The sequence below is a fragment of the Pseudochaenichthys georgianus genome, chromosome 8, assembly GCF_902827115.2.
Source record: "Pseudochaenichthys georgianus chromosome 8, fPseGeo1.2, whole genome shotgun sequence".
Lineage (NCBI taxonomy): Eukaryota > Metazoa > Chordata > Actinopteri > Perciformes > Channichthyidae > Pseudochaenichthys > Pseudochaenichthys georgianus.
In genome coordinates, this window is record NC_047510.2 from 3,444,270 (window position 1) to 3,466,945 (window position 22,676).

Sequence of the window (22,676 nt, forward strand, 5' to 3'; positions counted from 1 at the left end):
TCAAATACAACAAAGCTTTTGGCCATTTTGCCCACCCTTACCATCGGCCAGATCTTACCAAAGTCTTAACTCCCCCCAGTAGTCTTTATTTACATTTTTTGTATCTCCTGAAATGTTGCAGGTCGTTAAGAAAAGGTTTCTCTCCCACCAGGGTATATGCAGGAATCCTGAAGTCAAATGTAATACATTTTAAGACCTTTGTTAAGACCCTTTCCATGCATTTTAAGACCTCATCGCCACTTTCAATTCCAACCGGTTACAATGGCGACACTTTACGTCACATTTACTATATACAGTATTGATTGTAAGATAGCACAACTTAACAGCTTGTGATAAACTCCTTATCATAAATCAGATAGAACAAAGCACAAGAGAATTAATTATGTGACCAACCCAATACAAGGTTTATTAGAAAAATAAACCATTAGAAAGTATTATTTGATTTAGGCATTGTTCCCAAGAGATGAAACTTGTATTTCCCCATAACGATGTTGTTTAACAACCAGCGGTTGGGTTATTATGCCATAAATAAACTACACAGAATCACACTACACACCTACGCAATGATTACATTCAGGCAGACTGTAGAATACAACCTCTTTGGACCATTTATATACTTATTGAAAACAAGCTACAAAATGTAATACCTTGGAAAATGCCGTTTAATACTTTTTAATAGCCTTAATTTTCGCTAAATTGATTTATCAACTTTTAATACTTTTTAAGACCCCGCGGACATCCTGCCGACACATCCATGTAAACAGCTTCTTCCTCCAGGCTGTCACTCATAAACATGACCCCTAACTGATGTCATCACCTATGTGACACTTAAATGAGTCATTAGAGGAAGATGTTTACAACCATAACTAGGGATGTCCCGATCACCTTTTTTTGCTCCCGATCCGATTCCGATCATTTGATTTTGACAATCTGCCGATACCGATTTTTCCCGATCCGATCTTTATGCAATGCATTAAGAGAAAAAAAAAGGTAACGGATAACGGCTGGTCATCCAATGCGATGAATTCAGCTATCTTGGCTGTTATTGTTTGGCCTTTTCTCTGTTCTGGGGCAGTTTCTCTTTCCTTTTGAAAGTCTCTGAAAGTGTCGGTTGTTTCAGTGCCGTTGCCTGAGTGGCCGCTGTGTACTCGTCGTGTTGTTGTTGGTGTTTGTTTCTCAGGTAGCGTATTAGATTGGTCGTGTTGAACGTAGCTCTGTTCTTTCCACCACGTGGAACCTCTGCCTTCCAAACATTGCATCTGGCTGTTACACTGCCTTCGCTTTCAATTTTATAATACTTCCAAACTCCTGACATTTTCTCTGTCCCGAGTCACCAGCTGAACGTAGCCTCTCGTTAGCTTACTGCTACTATTAGACACTGCGCCCACTCTGTTGCCAGATTTGAGAGAAATAAGCAACCAGGTCTGAAAACAAGCCCAACAGAAGCAACACATACATGCTGTTGTGTAATTTTAAACCAAAACTAAGTCCTCAGGATGACTTTAAGACGTGAACATGGTCATTTTTGTTTTGTAACATTAAATAATAAAAAAAAAAATTATAAAAAATAAAAAATCCCGATCCCCGATTTTTTTCTCCCGATCCCCGATTTTTTGAAAATCACGTGATCGGCTCTGATCCCCGATCACGTGATCGGATCGGGACATCTCTAACCATAACAGGCATGTGGTCTGACCAGTAAACCAGAGATACAGCCCTGAGAGCACCGTTAAAAACAAAATGAACGGTTACCTTGCCTGAAGCACATAATGACATGTGTGACATGTGTGACAGTCGTAGAATTTGGTTTGCCATGTTTGTTTTTTTCTCTCCCTGTCATATGCTTGCTGGAAATATAAGTGTTCGTTCCAACTCCCCTTGGCTTGTTGACAAAGACAAAGTAAAATATGGCACTACTAAGTACTGAGGCCGACAGTTATGAGTTGCAAATACACTTATTAATGCAATCATATAATAATAAAGGAGGCTCATAGTCTGAACAAAGACTCTTTATTGCTCCCACAACAGCGACGCATTACAGATTGATCCTTTCTGCTCTAACACTTTGTGCAATTGTTTTGTATGCATGTCAAAAGGCCACCATGTTCATAACCACCACCCACAGCAAATCGTTAGCAAGCCACGGTCACTGGCCAACATGTGTTCTATAAACAGACCTGTGATGCCACCATATGCTCATAGTGTCCCTCACAAGCAGAACGGCTTTAAAAAGGAACCTATTCATTTTAAAGTGTTACAGGCCCGGTTTGCGTGTCATACACTGCCAAGATGTATGGTAACTTGTATCAACAATTGAATCTTCACTTCACTTTTTGACCTGACTATCATTATTTATAACAAACACTCAGCTTTCCTGCTGTTCTTAGACACGTGAGCTATTCAGACATGTACCTTGTTAGCTGGAAACACCGGAATGGCTTTTAGGCATTATTTTGGGAATTTACCATAACTGGCCTGGCGTGGTTTCAAACTAAAACACGAAATACTAGATCAGACGTTCAAAAGAACGACTTGTATCAAAACATATTTTTCTGATGATGAAATAGGTTAGATTGGGACAAAACGCAGTGTTGCAGCAGCCTGATATGTTGCAGAACTCTACAATCATCTAATAAAGGAATGGTATACTGGTTCAATATGAGTTCCTCAAAAACAAAGAAATAAGCAGATTGTATCATGTGGTGTTCTGAAGGGAAGTGCTGTTCTGAACAGTCAGTTATTTAACATTCATGTCATGTGATGTCAAGAGAGCCAGGGCTGACAACTGAACAGACTGGTTCGGCTCTTCTCTAACCTCCATCTTTCACCCCCTCCCTCCTTCCAAGAATGTGCCAGAGCAACATGTATAAGGTGTTTTGCCACACATCCTGACCAACAGGAATTCTCTTTAGGTTTACATACAACCTTACAGTTTTGGGTGCAGTTTAGTCTTAATATGTAGAATAAAGTGAAACCTATAGTCTATTTCAGCAAAAAACAGGTTAGATATTTGTAACAAAAGAAAAAATACCGAAGTTCATAACCATAAGTTCTACCGTAGGCATGTGCATGGTATTGAAGTGTATGCAAGTCACTTTGGATAAAACGTCAGCTAAATTAAAAAGGGAACCTATCATCAAAATGCACTTTTGTACGTCTTTTATACATGAATATGTGTCCCCGGTGTGTTAGGGAACTCACCAAGTGTCAGAAAACACAACCCTCTCTCTTTTCCTCCATACCCAAATCTCTAAAAACGGGGCTGGAACGAATCGGATACAGATTTGAAAATTCTGACGTCAAGAACGAGGAGCTCCGCCTATATGGCCAACTCTCCACCTATCAGGGGAATGTGGGGTTGGGCCACGGCCGGCCATTGCCGCTCGAAAGCGCTGGAGACACTGTAGTACATATGCCAGGCCTCTAAGTGGCGCTGTAGTCTGCCACAAAAGCAGTGAAGAAGACTTCCCTCACATGGTTGCCATGGTTGCCCTTCCGTTTATTCTCCGCTGTGGCTCTTTTTCTCCCTCCCCGAGGCAAGCGTTTGCTCCCGCTGCTGTAATTCAATGCAATCCCTCCCCGTCGAGGCAAGCACCGTAATTCTCTCCGGTAGTCCACCAGCAGATGACAAACACCCACCTCTCCGCCTCTTCCAAGGGACGAGGGGACCGTGCGGCAGAGTTTCAGTTAGGTTTTTTTTTGCCGGTCAACATGTCCGTTAAAGTTTAAATCTTACGGACAAAATTAGAAAAGTGCAGGTCAAAGGTCTTCTTTGTTATTTATTGAGCTTTAAAACAGATGAATAATAACTATATAATCATACAAGAATAAAACACGGAGGACGGAGATCTCTTTTTCTCCCCCTCTTCTGACAGCAGCTGATCTCAAAGCACGCTCCTGCAGGGAGGCGTGGTCAGCTGCAGCTCATTTGCATTGAAGCTACATCACAAAAAAAAATATATATATATTTATATAGGTATGACCCTACAATATATTGTTCAAATATAGCATGATAGGTGCACTTTAAGTCATGTAATAATGATAAACAACTGTAAATCTATACCATTAAATTAGCCTTTTTGATAAACGTAGTAATATATTAGACAGAACAAACAGCCTCTGAGAATAACACATTTGTTTGAATGTTAATGATGAAAAATTAATTTAGACATTGTGAATAGTGGAATATCACTGGTATTGGTATCAAAAACAACATGTTTGGATCAGCGACATCGCTTTTTCAGCCATCTGTTGTATGGCTTTATGTTCGCTTTCAGCTGTAAAGGAAAGCAGCTGATGAAAACCTAGCAAATACCGTTTTTGGGGTCTCATGACAGCATTTTCTTTTTCATTGTGAATTGATTTGATTAAGAATGCTTTAAGCTTTTGATTTGCAGTAATTTCCCCCCAATTGTACCCAATTGTGAACACGTCAGCATTGACTTTAACCAACAGTCATTCTTCCTTTTTTTCGAAAATTATTTTGGCTCTTTTCTGCCTGCTTGCAAATGGTTTTATTTTCCCGTTCTCATTTATTTTCTGGCTTCTGGGTGGTATTAATTTGGTAAGCTACTGTAGGCCTACTTACAATTTGTTGTTATTTGTACTCCACTTCAGTACTTCCGTTTAATGCTGTTTAAACTTATACTCCACTACTTCTTAAGAGGGAAATAATGTAATTGTATTCCACTACATTTATTTAACAGCTTTAGCTACTTTTAACAAAATGCATCTCTAAAAATTAAACTAGTGGAATATGAATTAGAAATGTCACATATATAAATTAAATACACACAAAGGCAATGTGTCTGTACAATGACTACTTTTACATTTAGCTGAAATACTTTTCTACTGTTACCCAAGTAAGATTTTGAAAGCATGACTTTTACTTGTAATGAAGTATTTTGACAATGTATTGGTACTTTTACTTAAGTAGAGCATCTTAATACTTCTTCTTCCAGCACTGTCTTATTGAAAATGTATTAGTTTAAAAAGTAGAAAAACAGGATGGTAATAAAAGGTTTTGAAGACAGTACATTGTGCGTGTGTGTGTGTTTCGAGGAAATTAGGCTTAATAAAAATGTTGCTGCACGTGAACACAAATGCAAACACACCTTAAAAACAGCGCGAGAAACACTTCACCAGACATTTTAAATGGCAGGTAACATTTAAGGTTTTTAAACTTGTGGAATAAACTAGTTTCGCTTGGTACAAAAAACTAACGTCACCACAAAAAGTGACCAGTCACAGGAATAAAGCAATAAGAGAGCTAAAATCATTCATCTTATACACGTCGCAAACAAAGTGAATCGCTCCAACACGCGCGAACACGAAGGCCCTGCCCAAACCGAACACCAATTATTTAAAAAAAAGTTTCTTCCCCTTAAAAAAGTAAAATAGTATGAAACATTGAACAACTTCAGGTGAAACGACACAACTCAGCGACATGTTTGTTACTGACCTGTTCCTGGGAGGCTGCTGTCGGCTGGAGATCACGGCTGCACTGATGAAAAGCTTCTAGAAGCTGTCAGAGCCGCTCTTGATCAGCGCGTGCACACAGGTTTGCAGGTGCACCGGCATAAAAGGTGCATCATGGGAACACCCTTTTTTTCTTGATTTTTGGTTTGAAAAAGTTCCAATGTAAAACATCATCCTTAACCTTCAAACAAACACACAAATCCCTCATACATAGGACAATGTGACTAAACTAAATACAAGGTAAACATTATATAAAAAGAACAAGACAAACATTTTAATTATTTAATTATTATAAAAACACATTTTCCCTTAACATACACGAACATTATATTTTTTTGAAAGAAAAATTACTTTTTACCGTAGTTGTTTGTTTAGTTAAAAAAATTGTTTTGAAATGTAAATGTTAAATGGAATAGCAGCTTAATTAAAGGTGGGTTGTTAATGTAGAGTTCTTCTGCTGGATTGTATTGTTGTAGTATAAGCCATTTAATGTAGCAACAACACCCTTTTTTAAACGGATACTGTACATATAAGATATACTCACTACAGCATGCTTTATTTGTTTTATTAAATATTTGATGCAAATACTATTGGTGAGTAAAACATAAAGTCATATAAACTCAACGGCTACTGTATCGTATAACACAATCCAATACAACAATTCAGCTGTACGTTAACGTTATGGTTATTATTAAAATACGTTTGTCTTATTGGACAGTATTATATTTAGCCGGTTTCTAATGTTTTGCATTAAAAAGATGAATAAGGCAGAATATGAGAACTACGACCTCAATAATAAACACAGAGTTTAATATATTATGGCTCTCTTTTTACTGCACTGTGCATGTTAGCCATTATAGATAGATTTTTTTATTTTAGCTCATGATTTCAACACAATTTCCCCATAAAAAACATTACTTAAGAAACAAAAAAGGAAAATTCCCCAGCCAAGTAATTTCACTTTTACTGATGAGCAATAGAAATCCTCCTTAAAGCTCCATTAAGAAATCATTTCCCCTATATTACATGTCACTTGTTAGACACTTTTATCCAAAGCGACTTACATACTTGATTGATACTGCGGGCAATCCCCACAGGAGTAATTTGCGGTGAAGTGTCTTGCCCAGGGACTCAACGACATGCTGACTACAGTGGGGTTTGAACCTGTGACTCCCTGATCCGAACACTAGCGCACATCCCACTGCACCACACGCCACCCAGTGCCTTTTAGATGGTCATTTCTAAAGTCAATCAGTTCTTGCCACAGGGCAGTGGATTAAGAACACATTTAAAATAATTGTAAATGATCAACACATAAATCACCAAATATAACACACTAATGTTGCATAATAATCATGACCCAGTAATCTGTGAACCACAGGTAATGTTCATGTATGCCAAATATTTGGTAAAGCATTCCATCTAGTGGAAGAAGAGTAAAATGGTACCTGCCAATCGGATTGAAAACAGCATGTAAGGAAGTGCTGCCTGGAAGGTAAAGGCTGCTAAAGAGACGCGCTACCATGGAAACCAAACAATGGTGTAGCTGTATTAAAGTCTGAGTGGAAACAGTCGTGAGTAAATCAGATTTTGTCAGAAATCGGGAGAAATGTGTGGAGGAGTTGTGGGCCTACTGCAATGTTGCACAGTTTATACTGTAGAAACTATGTCCAGGACAAGGTATTTGGAAGTTTTGGAAGATTCATAGCTAACCACTTAAGATTATGGATTATCTCATATTTTTAAGCCTCACTTTGTCCTCCCCCCCTTCTAACATCACCAGAAGTCACAATTTAAGGGGTCATTTCTCAAAATGTTCTTTCGGGGGAGCATCCCCCCGGACCGCCCTAGTATGGTTAGGCCACCATTTCCATAGCCCCACCAAAATATTTTCCACCAGCCGCCACTGGAGTATGGTGCAGAAATGTTTTCTATAAGTGAGGTGTTCTGACACCATAGTGCAGTGGTTTTTAAACTGTGGGTCGCGGAGGTACTGCAGAGGGGGCGCTGGAAGATTTTTTAATTGTATTATTTTCTCCTTTTAGCTTTTTTAAGCACCTTGAGATGATGCTGTTTTTAAAGTCTGCTATATAAATCAAATGTATTATTATTATTAATATTATTATTATTCAATTGTAAACAAACACTGCTCTAAAATTAAATATCTCATTGGTCAGAGAGCTGTGGGCATAATGCTGCCTTTTGCAACATTCTACTAGTGTGAGATAGGCTTTTCTTGCTGCCATCAAAACGAAATACAGATCAAAGCTGAACATTGAGAATGAACTGAGAGTGGCAGTCTCAAAACAACAGCCCCAGTTTGAGAAGATCTGCAAGAGAAAGCAAGCACAAGTCATTGATAAGCTATGTGTGGAATAGGAATGGTAAAGTGATGTGATTGTTTGCAACCTGCAGTAGAAATAATAGTTCATTAATATATTTTCCTTAAAGAAATTTGAATTTAAAAATCTACTACTCTGGGAAGAAGGCTTGCTAGTTTTAATTAGGCCAAAGTAATTCACAGTATCTATTACAAGCACTTTTGTTCATGTGTAATCCATAATAAAATATACAATTATAGTTGGATCTTTGTATCTTATTATTATTAGTAGAGAAAATGTAATGTTTTTACAACAATATACAATTAATCCTACCAATATAGATGGGAACCGGGTTGGGGGGTCCCGAAAATATTTCCAATTACCCAAGGGGGGCCCGACTGAAAAAGTTTGGGAACCACTGCCATAGTGTATTGGCACCCCCTAGTGGCAAAACTCGGTACTGTAGCTTTAAGGCATCAAATAGCGCGACTCTCCTTCTTGTGTTTTAGTTTACACAGCAAAGCTATGCATAGCAAATCATAGCTCAGTTCTATGCCACAGATCATTTTGTTTTAATCCTTGGAGTAGATCTGTCTGTAAGTATACACATTTACCTGTGTGCCAAGTTAGGTGTTTCAACAATGTGGTTATGTGGTTTTAATGTTTAAGATAAGCTAAGCTAACTAGCTGCTAAGCTAACGGACATAGCTCATTCTTAGCATAGGCTGTTGCTTATACTGCTTGATTTCATGGTTAAGGCATATGTATGTTATTTAAGTGACATAGCATGACTATTATACTGCACTATATTTGCATTATGTTGCACATGTATTATTTCAATTGTGTAACTTGTGTTGTATTTTTCTGTTTATTCTTGCAGTTTTACAATTTCAAGCCTCAGTAAATGGTCAACTCAACAACTGTCTTCTGAGTCTTTGTTCGCTATCTGTTAAGCTATGCAATGCGATGCATATGCAAGGGCAGAATATGAGGTATAACAATATTGACATTTAATTAGTTATAAATAAGTATGACTATAATGACATTTTCCCCCTGTAGTCTCAAAACACACCAATTATTAGAGGATATCAGATTTTGAGATTGGATTAAAGTACAAATGCTGACAAGTATGAACAAATAATGTCCATACTTATATTTTTACCAAAATTAAATATAAAGTATGTATGTATATGCAATAAAGCTGTGTAAACATCAGATTAATTAAAATGCTCCCATTGCGAAAGAAGATCAAATACATTAATGATTACACCAACATCTACTGTTGAAGTCTGAACATTAATATTACCCCTTATATCAACGTTATTCTTATATCTGAGCGGTCAATCATACATTTGGTTCACTACCCTTTGTTACACTGAAACTTCAGGGTTGCAAAAGCACACCAACTGCACAACATACCTCATGTGGTGCCATGTTCTTAACTAAGGCTGCACTAACCAATATTTGTAATACTAACAATCCTCGACACAGCATTGCATTGTCTCTCAGTTTATGTGGTTTTGGTTTGATTGCTAGTAATGTTATAAGTCTGTGCTCACACTGGTTTTCTTTTGTAAAATGGCTGCATTCATGCCATACACAGCAGCAATCAGCCGACAGTTAAGGCCCTGACACACCAAGCAGTCACCAGAGGACTAGCCGACGCTGAAGTCGGCTGTTGCTTGGCCGTGTTCTCCTGCGTTTTGGCCATGTGTCGCACGGGAACACACTGCACCGACTTCAGTGCGTGAGTGGCAATAACTCTCCTTACCAGCAGGCGGCGGTAGTGTGTATTCGTCATTCAAAAGAGGCAACAACCGGAAGACAGAGAAGAAGAAGAGTATCTTTTCTCCGTAATATTATACAGAGCTGGCCTCTCCTCTGGATCAAGGTGATGAGCAGGTCTTCGTTTGCATCATTCCAGATCGCCATGATGAGATGAAAATGAATAGCAGTCCCTCACTTCCGCTTCGCTTCTCATGCACTGATTTGCTAGCTGAACAGCCAATCAGAGTGATTATTTGGTCCGACTGCCAGACCCGATGCATGGCCGATTCAACATGTTGAATCGGCCATGCATCGGGTCTGGCAGTCCAAATAAGGCGTGTCACGGTCGACGGTGCGGGACACACCAACCTGACTACGGCGCCGCGAATGCCCGACAGCCTCTGACGGCCTCTGACTCCCAAAATCGGGTTGGTGTGTCAGGGCCTTTAGAGAAGCTGGTAAACTCATTTACAGCTAAAGCAGGGGTGTCAAACTCAAGGCCCGGGGGCCAAATCCGGCCTGCGACTTCATTTTATGTGGCCCGCAAGAGCTTGCAAATAATAATATAATAATAATTATAATAATAGATTTAATTTGTTAGCTCTTTTACAGGTGCTCAAAGACGCTTTACATATGAAGAGTTTGGTTCCAAAACGCGATAAACGCCACTTTTGAAAAAAACGAGTTCCCGCCGAAATCAGTATTGTATTTCGTCGGTATTGAAAAGTCAACATTCAATTTTCCGCAAAACGCGATATCCGCCGTGTTATTCTGTCCTGTTTTCTCACTTTCTTTCCAAACAGCGACAAACGCCAGTCTTCCTTCTCTACAGAATGCGATACATCCGCTCAACCAATCACAGCGCACCATTCCACGCACCTCAACCAATCACAGAGCATTCCACGCAGTGTAAACAATAATGGCGGCACCCTGAATGTACAGGCTTTCGTCATTATCTTCTTCAACAAACAATAAAAACATGAATAATTTTGACGGCATTGATGAACCTGTGGTGGTTTCTGCGGTGGGGAAGAAACGCAAGCCATCGAAATGTAATCATGTACGTGAGGAGATTAAGAAAATGAGACACTCGGGAGGAGGAAAAATGGCGGCTGTCGCTTGTTATCATTCTCATACCAAAGAAAACTTCTGTCACGCAGACACATTGACCCCAGGGGATCTATCAAAAAACGTTCAGTGTTTTTACTCTGGATCTACTCAAATCGAGCAGGATCAAGTCCTTTTGCAGCTGAGCACTGTCAAAAAAGTACAGCGGAGACGTCCAAAGGTTGTCAACAGCGATATGCAGAAGGATAGGGAGGTCACTAATGAATATCATTTGCTGACCGAAGATCATCCCACAAAAATTCCTGTCTGCAAGGCCACCTTTTGCAGCGTTTTGGGTGAGTTTAATTTTGATTTACGAATGATATTATTCATACAGGAGTACTGCCTGCTCTTAAAACGTGTGGATCATTAAACGACGCTATGTTGATGTGATAGGCTGGACTACACAGGCTAGATAATGACAGCTTAATTCACAACAAGCACATCACTGGCTTTTCAATGCAGCCTGATGTGTAGCCTCGGTTATATCATGAAGTGAACAAGGCACAATTAAGCTTCTATTTCGTCCCTACTGACCGCCAGAGGCGGTGCTTTAGCACTGGATATGTCCATCGCGCGCATGCGCAGCTCGAGTACTAATAACAACAAAGTCACCTGTGACCCACGTGACACCGGCTATATCAGCCGGTATTGTCAGAGGATCTGTTCCTTTCATCTTCTCGCTGCGCGAGGGTACCGTGGCTACGTTTTTGTAGCCTACAGCGTTCAGGTTTGAACGTTTGATCTGAGGGATTTCTCTGCAAACAGCTGGCCGCGGGGAGCTTCGCGACTGACAGTCGGAGCTACGGGTCGTTAGACGCGTCCTCCAGGAGCTGCGGCCGGCTGTGCAGAGCCTCGACAGACAGGTTTGTGTCAGCTTGTTGCTGGTGATGGCTGTGTTTCCACACCCGCTCCCAGCCAAGTTGTCCTGATTACCGTCTTATTGTCTGTGGCTTAGACTTTCTGGTGACGACAGTGTTCCCGCTTCCTCTCCCATAAAGTTGCCCTTATGCTCTTTTGAAAGTTCTGCTTGTGGCGTTGTGCCCGAGCTATCATTAGCATTTGAGTCCCAGCTTTGGCTGCGTCCCTCATTCAATTTAGTATGGAAGCCCAGAGGGTCATACTTTAAACCCGTTTTTCGTTTAGATGCAGAAAGTAAGGTAAGTACTTTCTATTTCTTAGAAGCTATTATCTGGTCTTAACATTTGTGTTCTGACTTGGTCGCTTGATTGTTAGCAGCAGCCGCTTGGCTAACACCTTGCTGTTGAGCTTAACTATTAACTCAGGGCAGTGCTCCCGCTCCCTGTAGCATAGGGTTTGATTGCAGTAGCGCTAGATCGGTGTATTACTGCTCCTAGTACTAGACTCCTAGCACTAGGATGATATGCAGAGAACATCTTCACGGCGGGTGCTGTGTGCTCGGCATGTGCGGTTACTACTGTAACCAGGCACGGTTCTATGCGGGCTGTTCTCTTTCTTAGAAGCTAATTATCTGGTCTTAACATTGTGTTCTGACTTGGTTGCTTGATTGTTAGCAGCAGCCGCTTGGCTAACACCTTGCATGTACGGTTAAGCTTCATTATTTAACTCAGCCGGTGAGGGCAGTGCTCTCGCTGCTGCTCCCGGTAAACGCATGGTATGGTTGCAGTAGCGCTATATCGTTGTATTTACTGCTCCTAGTACTAGACTCCTAGCACTAGGACGATATGCAGAGAACAATCTTCACTGTGTGTGCCGTGTGCTCTGCATGTATGGCCATTAAGGAGGATTTCATCCTCCCAATATTATATTGTCTAGTGGGCAGCCGTTGGCTGACACTTTTAGGCACCGGCCACAGTTACTATTGTAACTAAGGTTCTAAACCGTAAGTACTGGCCATAATTACTACTGTAACTACGGTTCCAAGCTGTGTAAGTACTGGCCGTAGTTAATACTGTAACTACGGGGTTAAGCCGTAAGTACTGGCCATAGTTACTACTGTAACTACGGTTCCAAGCCGTGCACGTACTGGCCATAGGCAATACCGTAACTACGGCTCTATGCTGTGTAAGTACTGGCCATAGTTACTACTGTAACTACGGTTCTGAACCATGTAAGTACTGGCCATAGTTACTACTGTAACTACGGTTCTAAACCATGTAAGTACTGGCCATAGTTACTACTGTAACTACGGTTCCAAGCCGTGCAAGTACTGGCCAGAGTTACTACTGTAACTACGGCTCTATGCTGTGTAAGTACTAGCCATAGTTACTACTGTAACTACGGTTCCAAGCCGTGCAAGTACTGGCCAGAGTTACGACTGTAACTACGGTTCTAAGCCGTGCAAGTACTGGCCAGAGTTACTACTGTAACTACGGCTCTATGCTGTGTAAGTACTGGCCATAGTTACTACTGTAACTACGGTTCCAAGCCGTGCAAGTACTGGCCAGAGTTACGACTGTAACTACGGTTCTAGGCCGTGCAAGTACTGGCCAGAGTTACTACTGTAACTACGGCTCTAAGCCGTGTAAGTACTGGCCATAGTTACTACTGTAACTACGGTTAGATGCCGTGTGAGCCCTGGCCATGGTTACTGCTGTAACTACGGCTCTGTGCTATTCTATTCTTTAGAAGCTAGTTATCTGGTCTTAAACATGTGTGTTATTTGACTTGATCTCGCTTGATCGTTAGCAGCAGCCGCTCGGCTAACGTCTTGCGTATACTGTTATAGCTTCTTTATTTTACCCAGCTAGGTGAAGGCAGTGCTCTCGCTCCCGCTCCCTCTACCGGTAATGCGGATGTAGCTACATCCCTTTTTCTGTTCGGCGAATAGTAGCACCGCTCTACTCTTCCCGTTCAGCAGGTAGCTGGTGAAGGCTGTGTTCCCGCACCCGCTCCCGGTTACACTGCATCTGGCGTTCGACTCTAACTTAACCAGTGAAGGCAGTTCTCGCCCCCACTCCTGGTAGACGCCAAACGGCCTCGTTTTTCCGTTAAGCAGGTAGCCGGTGAAGGCTGTGTTCCCGCACCCGCTCCCGGTTACACTGCATCTGGCATTCGTCTCTAACTCAACCAGTGAAGGCAGGTCTCGCCCCCGCTCCTGGTAGACGCTAAACTGCCTTGTTTATTCCGTTAAGCAGGTAGCTGGTGAAGGCTGTGTTCCCGCACCCGCTCCCGGTTACGCTGCATCTGGCATTCGTCTTAATTTAACCAGCGAAGGCAGTGTTCTCGCCCCCGCTCCTGGTAGACGCTAAACTGCCTGGTTTCCATTAAGCAGGTAGCTGGTGAAGGCTGTGTTCCCGCACCCGCTCCCGGTTACGCTGCATCTGGCACTCGCCTCTAGCTCAGCCAGTGAAGGCAGTGTTCTCGCCCCCACTCTTGGTAAACTGCCTTATTTACTAATCCAGCTAGGTGAAGGCAGTGATCTCGCTCCCGCTCCCTCTGCCGGTAACGTGGGTGTAGGCTGTGTTCCCTCACCCGCTCCCGGTTATGCTGCATCTGGCATTCGTCTCTAACTCAACCAGTGAAGGTAGTATTCTCGCCCCCGCTCCTGGTAGACGCGGAACTGCCCTGTTTTTCCGTTAAGCAGGTAGCTGGTGAAGGCTGTGTTCCCGCACCCGCTCCCGGTTATGCTGCATCTGGCATTCGTCTCTAACTCAGCCGGCAGTGTTCTCGCCCCCGCTCCTGGTAGACGCTGAACTGCCGTGTTTATTAATCCAGCCAGGTGAAGGCAGTGCTCTCGCTCCCGCTCCCTCTGCCGGTAACGTGGGTGTAATTACATCCCTCTTTCTGTTCGGCGAGTAGCAGCAACGCTCTACTCTTTCCATTAAGCAGGTAGCTGGTGAAGGCTGGGTTCCCGCACCCGCTCCCGGCTACGCTGCATCTGGCTACCTACAGAATGGTTCATTCATGTAGCGCCTGTATGGCTTCTCTTGAGCCCGAGGACGGCCACGACCGCTGCCCCTCCTGCCTCGGCCGCTTCTGGCGATCAGTGGGGACGAAATTCGAGCATCTGAGGGAGGTTCTCACGGTAAACGCCTGCATGAGCTGTAGCTGCATGCCTCGGGTGCTCAGAGTGGCTCGAATCACTGAGGTGGAACGTCTGGCAGCAGCCAACAGACACCTCTCCTTGTCACGTCCTCCTCCAGATCAATTCGGCCGTTCCCGGCGACTTGAGGGAGCGATGGCTATGTGTGCTCCCCCCAATAGAAGGACTAGAAACAGGCTGTCCTCTAAAGTGGATCGGCTAGCTGCCGATAGGGGCATGATGAAGTCGCCTCTTCAGCCTGGGCCTTCGGTTGGGGGGTGAGCTGTTTAGAGCTGTTTAGATCAGCTGCCCTGGAGGCCCAAGCTAGGCAGACCAGGCAGCAGCACTCGGGTCCTCGCAGACCTGTGCCCACTCCCAGCAGGCCCAGGGGCCGCTCTAGCAGCCGCACTCAGCCGCCGGATTACAGGGGTGGTCTGCAGAGGTCTTAGCGGCCCACTCAACCGCCTCCCAATGACTTTCGTGCCCCATGTCGCCCGCCTTCCAGGCGGCCTCGTGCCCCAGAGCCTTACCGGAACCCCTCAAGAGGGTCCGGGGGGCTGGGCTCTGAAATCCCGGGGGTGGTCGGCAGCTGCTTTCCCAGCAGCAGCTCAGTTTCTGGGCAGTCTGTACTTCCGTCCCTTGGGTGGTTTTCACCTTAACCCAGGGGTACGGATCGCAGCTCCGGCCCCTAGCCTTCGGCTGGGTCTAATTGACAGTCGTCAGCGATCCGGCAGGGGCCCTACCTCTAGGCCAAGAGTTGTCCGTCCTTTTTTCCAAGGACGCAATCAACCCAGTAAGACCCTCTGCTTAGCCAGGGGGTTCTACTCGGCATACTTTCTCGTGAGCAAGAAAGTCGGCGGATTTCTGAAGGTGCTGCCATTCAATATGCTGACTACTGCATACGCACAGGTGGAGTGGTTCCCAACCGAAGGTTGCCTACTTCCACGTGGGCCGGGCAAGAGGGTGCCTTATATTCAGTTCCTCCGGCCCTTGGGCAGACTGGCAGCTGCCTCGGCCGCTGGGCCCTTAGGCCCGCTGTCGTTGCGCCCCATGCAGATGTGGCTGAACAGCCTTCACTTGGACGCCAAGTGGCACAGGCACATTGAAGTCAGGGTGTCGCAGCATTGCTCCACTCTCCGTCACGCTGGAGGGGCAGGGCCTATCTCCTGGTAGGCGTGCCCATGGGCGCCATCCCATCCCGCCAGGAGACCATCACCATAGGTGCATGTCTCTCAGGGTGGGGTGCAGTGTGGCAGGGCAGGACCGTTCAGGGTCAGTGGTCTGCCCAGCAGAGTGCGCGCCGGGTCAACGTGCTAGAGCTTCGGGCCGTGCAGCTTGCACTCACGCACTTTCTACCCCAACTGGGGGGCAAGAATGTGCGTGTTCCTTGGGGACAGCATGTACATTGTTGCTTAGACAACAGTCCCTTCTAGATAGTGGACGTTCTCACTCCACTCTGAATTTATGTGGCTGCGATGCTGCCCGACATGTTCGGGTCGACGGCGCCACGGCGGGGTGCCACAGGTCGGTGTCCCTCTTTATGAGAGGGGCTTTACGGCAGCGTCCCCCTTGCACCCCGAGGGCTCCGGCTTGGGACCTGCCCTTGCTGCCGGATGCCCTATCATCTCCTCCCTTCGAGCCCCTGGCCCAGGTGGGGCTTAGGTGGCTTCCCACGAAGGCAGCATTTCTGCTTGCCATAGCCTCAGGGAAGTGGCATGTCCTCTCCATAAACAATACATGCCCGAGGTGAGACTCTCAGGCGTTGCCCTTTGGGCAAATGTGGCATTCCCGCCGGGGTCCTTCCACAAACTCACTTCAATCAGCCTGCCCAGCTGGCACGCTTTGACATTCAGGAGTACGGCACATCGAAGTTGCTGTGCCCTGGGGGTGCCCAAAGGGCGTATATCAAGGCTACTGCCGGTATACGGCAGGAGGAGCAACTCTTGAGTTTGCCCTGGCGGCACTAAAGGAGGTTAGGCCCTCTAACCAGTGGCTGCCCCACTGGGTTGTCGATAACATCTCACAGGCTTACGGGGCCAGTGGCCGCCCCCTGCCATCAGGCTGAGATGCCACTCTACAAGGAGCATCTCAACATATTGGGCTGCCCTGAGAGGGGTGCCCCTGGAGACCATCTGCGCCGCGGCGTCGTGGGCGTCTTCTGGCACATTCTCCAGTTGTCATCAGGTCAATGTCGCCACTCCCCATTCTTTGGGCGTGGTCCTTTTGCTGAGCTCCGCTGCTTCCAGTGGTGAGCAAGGGCTTGGATTCTTCATGACATTGTTGGTATAGGTCATCCAGTGCTAAAGCACCGCCTCTGGCGGTCAGTAGGGACGAAATAGAACGATAGTTACGGCTGTAACTACGGTTCTATGAGTCCCGGATGACCGCCAGAGTTCCCTGTCACTCAGAATTCTTGTGTGCTCGCGAGAAGATTCGGGGAACAGATCCTCTGACAATACCGGCTGATATAGCCGGTGTCACGTGGGTCACAGGTGACTTTGTTGTTATTGGTACTCGAGCTGCGCATGCGCGCGATGGACATATCCAGTGCTAAAGCACCGCCTCTGGCGGTCATCCGGGACTCATAGAAGCGTAGTTACAGCCGTAACTATCGTTTTATGTTGAATCTTTAATGTTAAAGTTTCTAGATATTTTTTCGTTTGTTTTCATGTTAAAATGTAGCCTACTTAAGGAATTAGTATCACTTAGCCCAGGCCCGGACTGGCCATCGGGAGGACCGGGAGGTTTCCCGATGGCCTGGCCTGTTAAGTGGACTGCTGGCCTGAGGAGTCTTTTTTGTATGCATGTATAGTGAATGCAACGCTGCGCAAATGTGGGTGGAAATGTGGTTCTGACTCTGCCTCACAGAGGGTGACTGGCTGTCTACATGATGTGTCCTGCCCACATGGCCACTTTCATACAGATCATACACTAAACGCCCTCGATTGGTCTCTGTGTGTCATTCAAGCTCGGGAGGGTGTGTGTATGTGTGGCGCGAGAGAGAGCGCGCGCACCCGTTACTGTATTGTTGCTGTTAGCATCTGGTGCTAGCTAGCTGCGCTAACCGATATAAGGAGCTGTTTCAACAACAAGGTGGAGGAGAGTCCTCTCCAGTCAGACTGAGAGACTGATAACTACAGCTCAGGTGCTGGTGAGGTAAAGGACTCTTGAGTGTTTAGATAGTTAACTTTGTCTAAGTTATCTCTGTGTGTCTCAAACGGTTTGGTCTCCATTTATGTAAACACATATTTCCATTTGAGGGGGAGTGAGATTAGTTAAATATGCATGAATAATAAAAAAAAAAAAAACCGTTAACTAGGTGAAAAAAGGTAAGATAAACTTTTAAAACTTGTTGAGAGCTAAAACTAGTCTTTGCTTCTGCCTCAAAGAGGAGCAGGGGGGAGAGGAGGGAGACAGGAGAGGCTGATTATTACAGGAGCACAGACTATAAATGAACCAAAAACAAATAAATAAACAAGTTCAAATGTTTTTAAATATTGGATATGGTATGTTATTGGTTATGGCCATATTCTTATGATTTTATGATTATTAAAATGTAAACAGTTCTGTTTCATATGGGTGTTTCCATAGATCTAGTCTCTTTATGTCCCTCTCAAAGTGCACCAGATTGATGCATTTAACTCCAACATTTAACACAAATCTTACCGGGGGAGCATGCCCCCGGACCCCCCAGAGCATTTGAGGTCCACCCCCACTTAAAATATGTGCACATGGATAGGTTCCTAAATATGTTTATTTTTGGGTAGTAGATTTAAACTATAGGGCTATCACTATGGGCAGCAACGCTGTAAATATTGACAAATAAATCCAGCAAAATGGCACAAAAAGTGCCAGGCTGGGTGTATAACTCCCGGCCTGATTTATTGTCCCAGTCCGGCCCTGACTTAGCCTATAGCTGTCTGATGTATTGCTTGGGCACACATTCTTTACACAGATATAGTTATATGAATGCAATGGGTTTATAGTATGCACAAGACAATCGTACAACATACAGCACTAATATGAATGTAACGTGGCAAAGATGAATGTTATTTTAGAATTTCTGTGGTCTAATGTGATATTGTTGTTCTTGTTCATGATACATTTTGCTCACATGTAATGTTTTATTGTTGTAATGAATTTGTAGCATTAACAAGATGACCCGTTAAATACATTTTGGGAGCGATGATTGATGTATTTTTGGCCCAGTGCCCATATATAAGTTTAGTATTGACCAAGTTCAGAGGTTTTCATATGTATCAACTGACTTACTGTTATGTATTATTGCACAGTTTCAATATGAAAAATAAAATGGATCTATTGCATTTTGGAGGGAAAAAACGTGTCATGGATTTATTGCATTTTGGGGAAATAATGATCAGTTGTTTTAAAATAAATCTTTGAAAATCTAATTCTGGATTTTAATTTGTAATGTTATTACAACCTCAAGATGCTATGTGAAAGTTTGAAACAGAAAATAGTGGTTTTCACTTGCCACTTTTCTTGGTAAAGAACAACATGGATTTATAGCGTTTTGGAACCAAACTCTTCATATATAGTGAAGAGAAAATAAAATAAAGGAACAACAAATAAATATATAGTTGAAGTCAAATAATACAAAAACAATCACACATTAAAAGCCAGATTGAAGAGGTGAGTTTTTGTAAGTTTTTTAAAGGTGGTGAGGTCAGTGCAGTCTCTGATGGGTTGTGGGAGTGAGTTCCAGAGGGAGGGGGCAGCGACGGAGAAGGCTCTGTCCCCCCAGGTCCGGTGATTGATGCCGGTGGGGATGGATAGGACTAGGAGGTTGGCTTCTGATGAGCGGAGGCAGCGGGAAGGGGTGTGGTGGTGCAGCAGGTCTGTGAGGTAGGGGGGGGCCTGATTGTTGAGGGCTTTGTAAGTAATGAGGAGGACTTTGAAGTTGATTCTTTGGCAGCAGAGTTCTGGATATGTTGGAGTTTATTGAGGAGGTTGGATGGTATGCCGTAGAGGATTATATTGCAGTAGTCGAGTCGTGATGTGATGAATGCATGAATCAGGGTTTCAGCAGCAGAGGAGGAGAGTGATGGCGGAGATGGGCAATGTTTTTGAGGTGGAAAAAGGCGGTCCTGGTGATGTGGTGGTTGAATTTGAGCTGACTGTCGAAGATGACTCCGAGGTTGCGGATGTGAGGGGGGGAGATAGAGTGTGGCTGTCAATGGTGAAGTTGAAAGTCTGGATGTCTTTGATACGGGATGGGGGGCCGATGATGATGTCTGATTTGGCACTGTTCAGTTGGAGATAGTTTGTTTGCATGATTGCATCCATGCTTTTATTTCTGAGAGACAGTTGGTGAGAGTGGAGTGTGTTGTGGGGGTGATGGTTTTTGTTGAGATATAAAGTTGGATGTCATCGGCGTAGCAGTGAAATTGAAGGTTGTAGCGACAATTATTTTGCCAAGGGGGAGCATGTAGAGGATGAAGAGGAGGGGGCCAAGCACCGAACCCTGGGGGACGCCTTGGGACAGAGGAGCAGTGGAGGAGGTGCAGTTGTTGATGTTGATAAACTGATGTCTGTCGGTGAGGTAGGATTTCAGCCAGGAGAGTGCAGTGTCGGTGATGTTGAGTGATGATTCGAGGAGGGACAGCAGGATGGTGTGGTTGATGGTGTCGAATGCTGCGGTGAGGTCGAGGAGGATGAGGATGTTCAGGTTGCCGGAGTCAGAGGAGAGGAGGAGGTCGTTTGTGATTTTCAGAAGAGCTGTTTCTGTGCTGTGTTTTGATCGGAAACCGGATTGAAATGGCTCAAAGAGGTCATTGGAGCTGAGGTGGGCTTTAAGTTGTGAGGCAACGACACGTTCAAGTATTTTTGACAGAAAGGGGAGATTTGAGATGGGCCGGAAGTTGGACATGATGTCAGGTGTGAGTCCAGGTCTTTTGAGAATGGGTGTGACAGCAGCCAGTTTGAGAGAGGGGGGAACTGATCCAGATCTGAGGGAGGAGTTAATGATGGTGGCGATGAGTTGGGAGATGGCAGGGAGGCTCTCTTTAACACATTTGGAGGGCATTGGGTCAAGTGTGCAGGTGGAGTTAATTCCAGTCATGAAGTCGGACAGTTGCATGGGGGTCACAGGGGAGAAGTGGGACAGGGGCTGTGAGGTGAAGGGGGGAGCCAGGAGGGGAGGTGGGGGGTGCTGATGAGGGTGTCAGATTGCTGTAAATGTTGCTGATTTTGGTTTGGAAAAACGAGAGGAAGGAGTTGCACGGTTCGGTGGTGAAGGACGAGGTGGCGTTGTCACAGGGTTTGAGAAGTTTGCTGATGGTGGAGAACAGACGCTTGGGGTTGCTGGAGCCAGACTGAATGAGTTGTGAGTAGTAATTAGACCGGGCTGCTTTGAGTGCGTTACTGTACTGCTGGAGATAGTCTTTGTAGATTTGAAGATGGACTGTTAGTGTGGTTTTCTTGTGTTGGCGTTCAAGTTGACGTTTCCTTGATTTCATTTGGCGGAGTTCGGGGGTATACCAGGGGGCGGAGTGTATGAAAGAGACATTTTTTGTTTTTGTGGGGGCCAGTTCATTGAGACAGAAGGAGAGGGTGCTGTTATAATAGTCCACAAGTTCAGATGGGTTTTCAGAAAGTGGGGGGGGGAGACAGACATCTTGCAGGTAATGGAGGCAGTGATTGCTGAAGGTGAGATGGATTTGAGATTTCTGTAGGTTATTGTGCGTTTTTGCTTTTGGGCGGGGATGGGGATGTTGATGTCCATGATGATGGCCAGGTGATCAGAGATGTGGAGATTGAGGCTGGACAGATGATGGATGGTGAGACCAAGTCCAGGATGTGACCACGGCTGTGTGTTGGGAAGTTGCAGCAGTGAAGGGTTTCCTTAAATTCAGAGGCATATTTGCAGGTCGGGTCGTCAACATGAATGTTAAAATCACCTAAGAGGAGAACAGATGGGGATATGGCAGAAAGCTGAGTGAGAATGTCAGAGAGGTCGGAGAGAAAGGAGGGGTTTGGCTTCGGGGGACGGTAGATGATGGCTGTGACCAGGGGAGTGGGACCAGAGAGTTTGAAGATCAGGTGTTCAAATGAAGAAACATCAGGGATGGGGATTATGGTAGCTTTTATTTCCTTTCTGGTAATAGCAGCGATACCACCACTCCGCCCTTGTGGGTGAGTTTTGTAAATGTATGTGAATCCTGCTGGGGTGATTTGATTTAAAGACAAATAGTCCATGTTTCGGTCAGATACAGAAAGTCCAGGTTATTGTCTTTAATGAATTCATTCAGAATGTGGCTTTTATTGTGGATGGAGCGTGTGTTGAGCAGGGCTGCTCTGAGGTGACGTTGCATGGGGGGGGGGGGGGGGGGGTTTATCTTTGATTTATCCTTAATTTTATTACTCTGCTGTCCTGTTTTTCAATCTTACCCTGTTGCTGTTAAACTACTGAATTTCCCCACGGGGATTAATAAAGGTCCATTTTATCTTATTTTACAGAAGCATGTTGCCCATAAACTATATGTCCCACAATGCATCTCATTTTGTGACATGCGCACTGAAGAGACTTGCAAATATTTGCCCTAAAAAGTCTTTTAATTTGTTTTGTAAAGCACTTTGAATTGTTGCGTACAGAAAAGTGCTATATAAATAAACTTGCCTTGCCTAGACTGCTGCTTTCAGACGTATTTAATTATGAAGTTATTACCCTATCCGATAATAATCCAATGCAGAGGCAATATTGTAATACATTACTTCATATATATATGTATATTATTTATATAGTTACAACCGGCCCTTTGAGTGCAACCATAATGCTAATTGACATTGAGTTTGAGACCCCTGAGCTAAAGCATCAGATGTTTATTTTGTGATGGAGACCAAAACTGGAGCTAAAACAGAATATTGGATTAGCATCGGTATAGAATAAAAGCTGCATGTTTTACCTGGATGTAGTGCTCAAATGAGCTTCTTTGCATTGACATTGGCTGCTCAAGAAACAAAGACTGACACATGCA

General features: G+C 44.4%; 1 protein-coding gene across 3 annotated transcripts in view; it reads right to left on the reverse strand.

The window, feature by feature from the left end:
• LOC117450634 (oxysterol-binding protein-related protein 6-like) overlaps positions 1-5,555 on the reverse strand; it is a 36,081-nt gene extending 30,526 nt beyond the window's left edge. For 2 of the 3 annotated variants that reach the window (XM_034088500.2, XM_034088499.2), the window contains exon 1: positions 5,462-5,555. The gene's annotated coding sequence lies outside the window, so the exon portion shown is untranslated. The remainder of the gene's footprint in view (positions 1-5,461) is intronic. The other variant, XM_034088501.2, reaches the window with a different exon arrangement.
• Between the last annotated feature and the right edge of the window lie 17,121 nt (positions 5,556-22,676).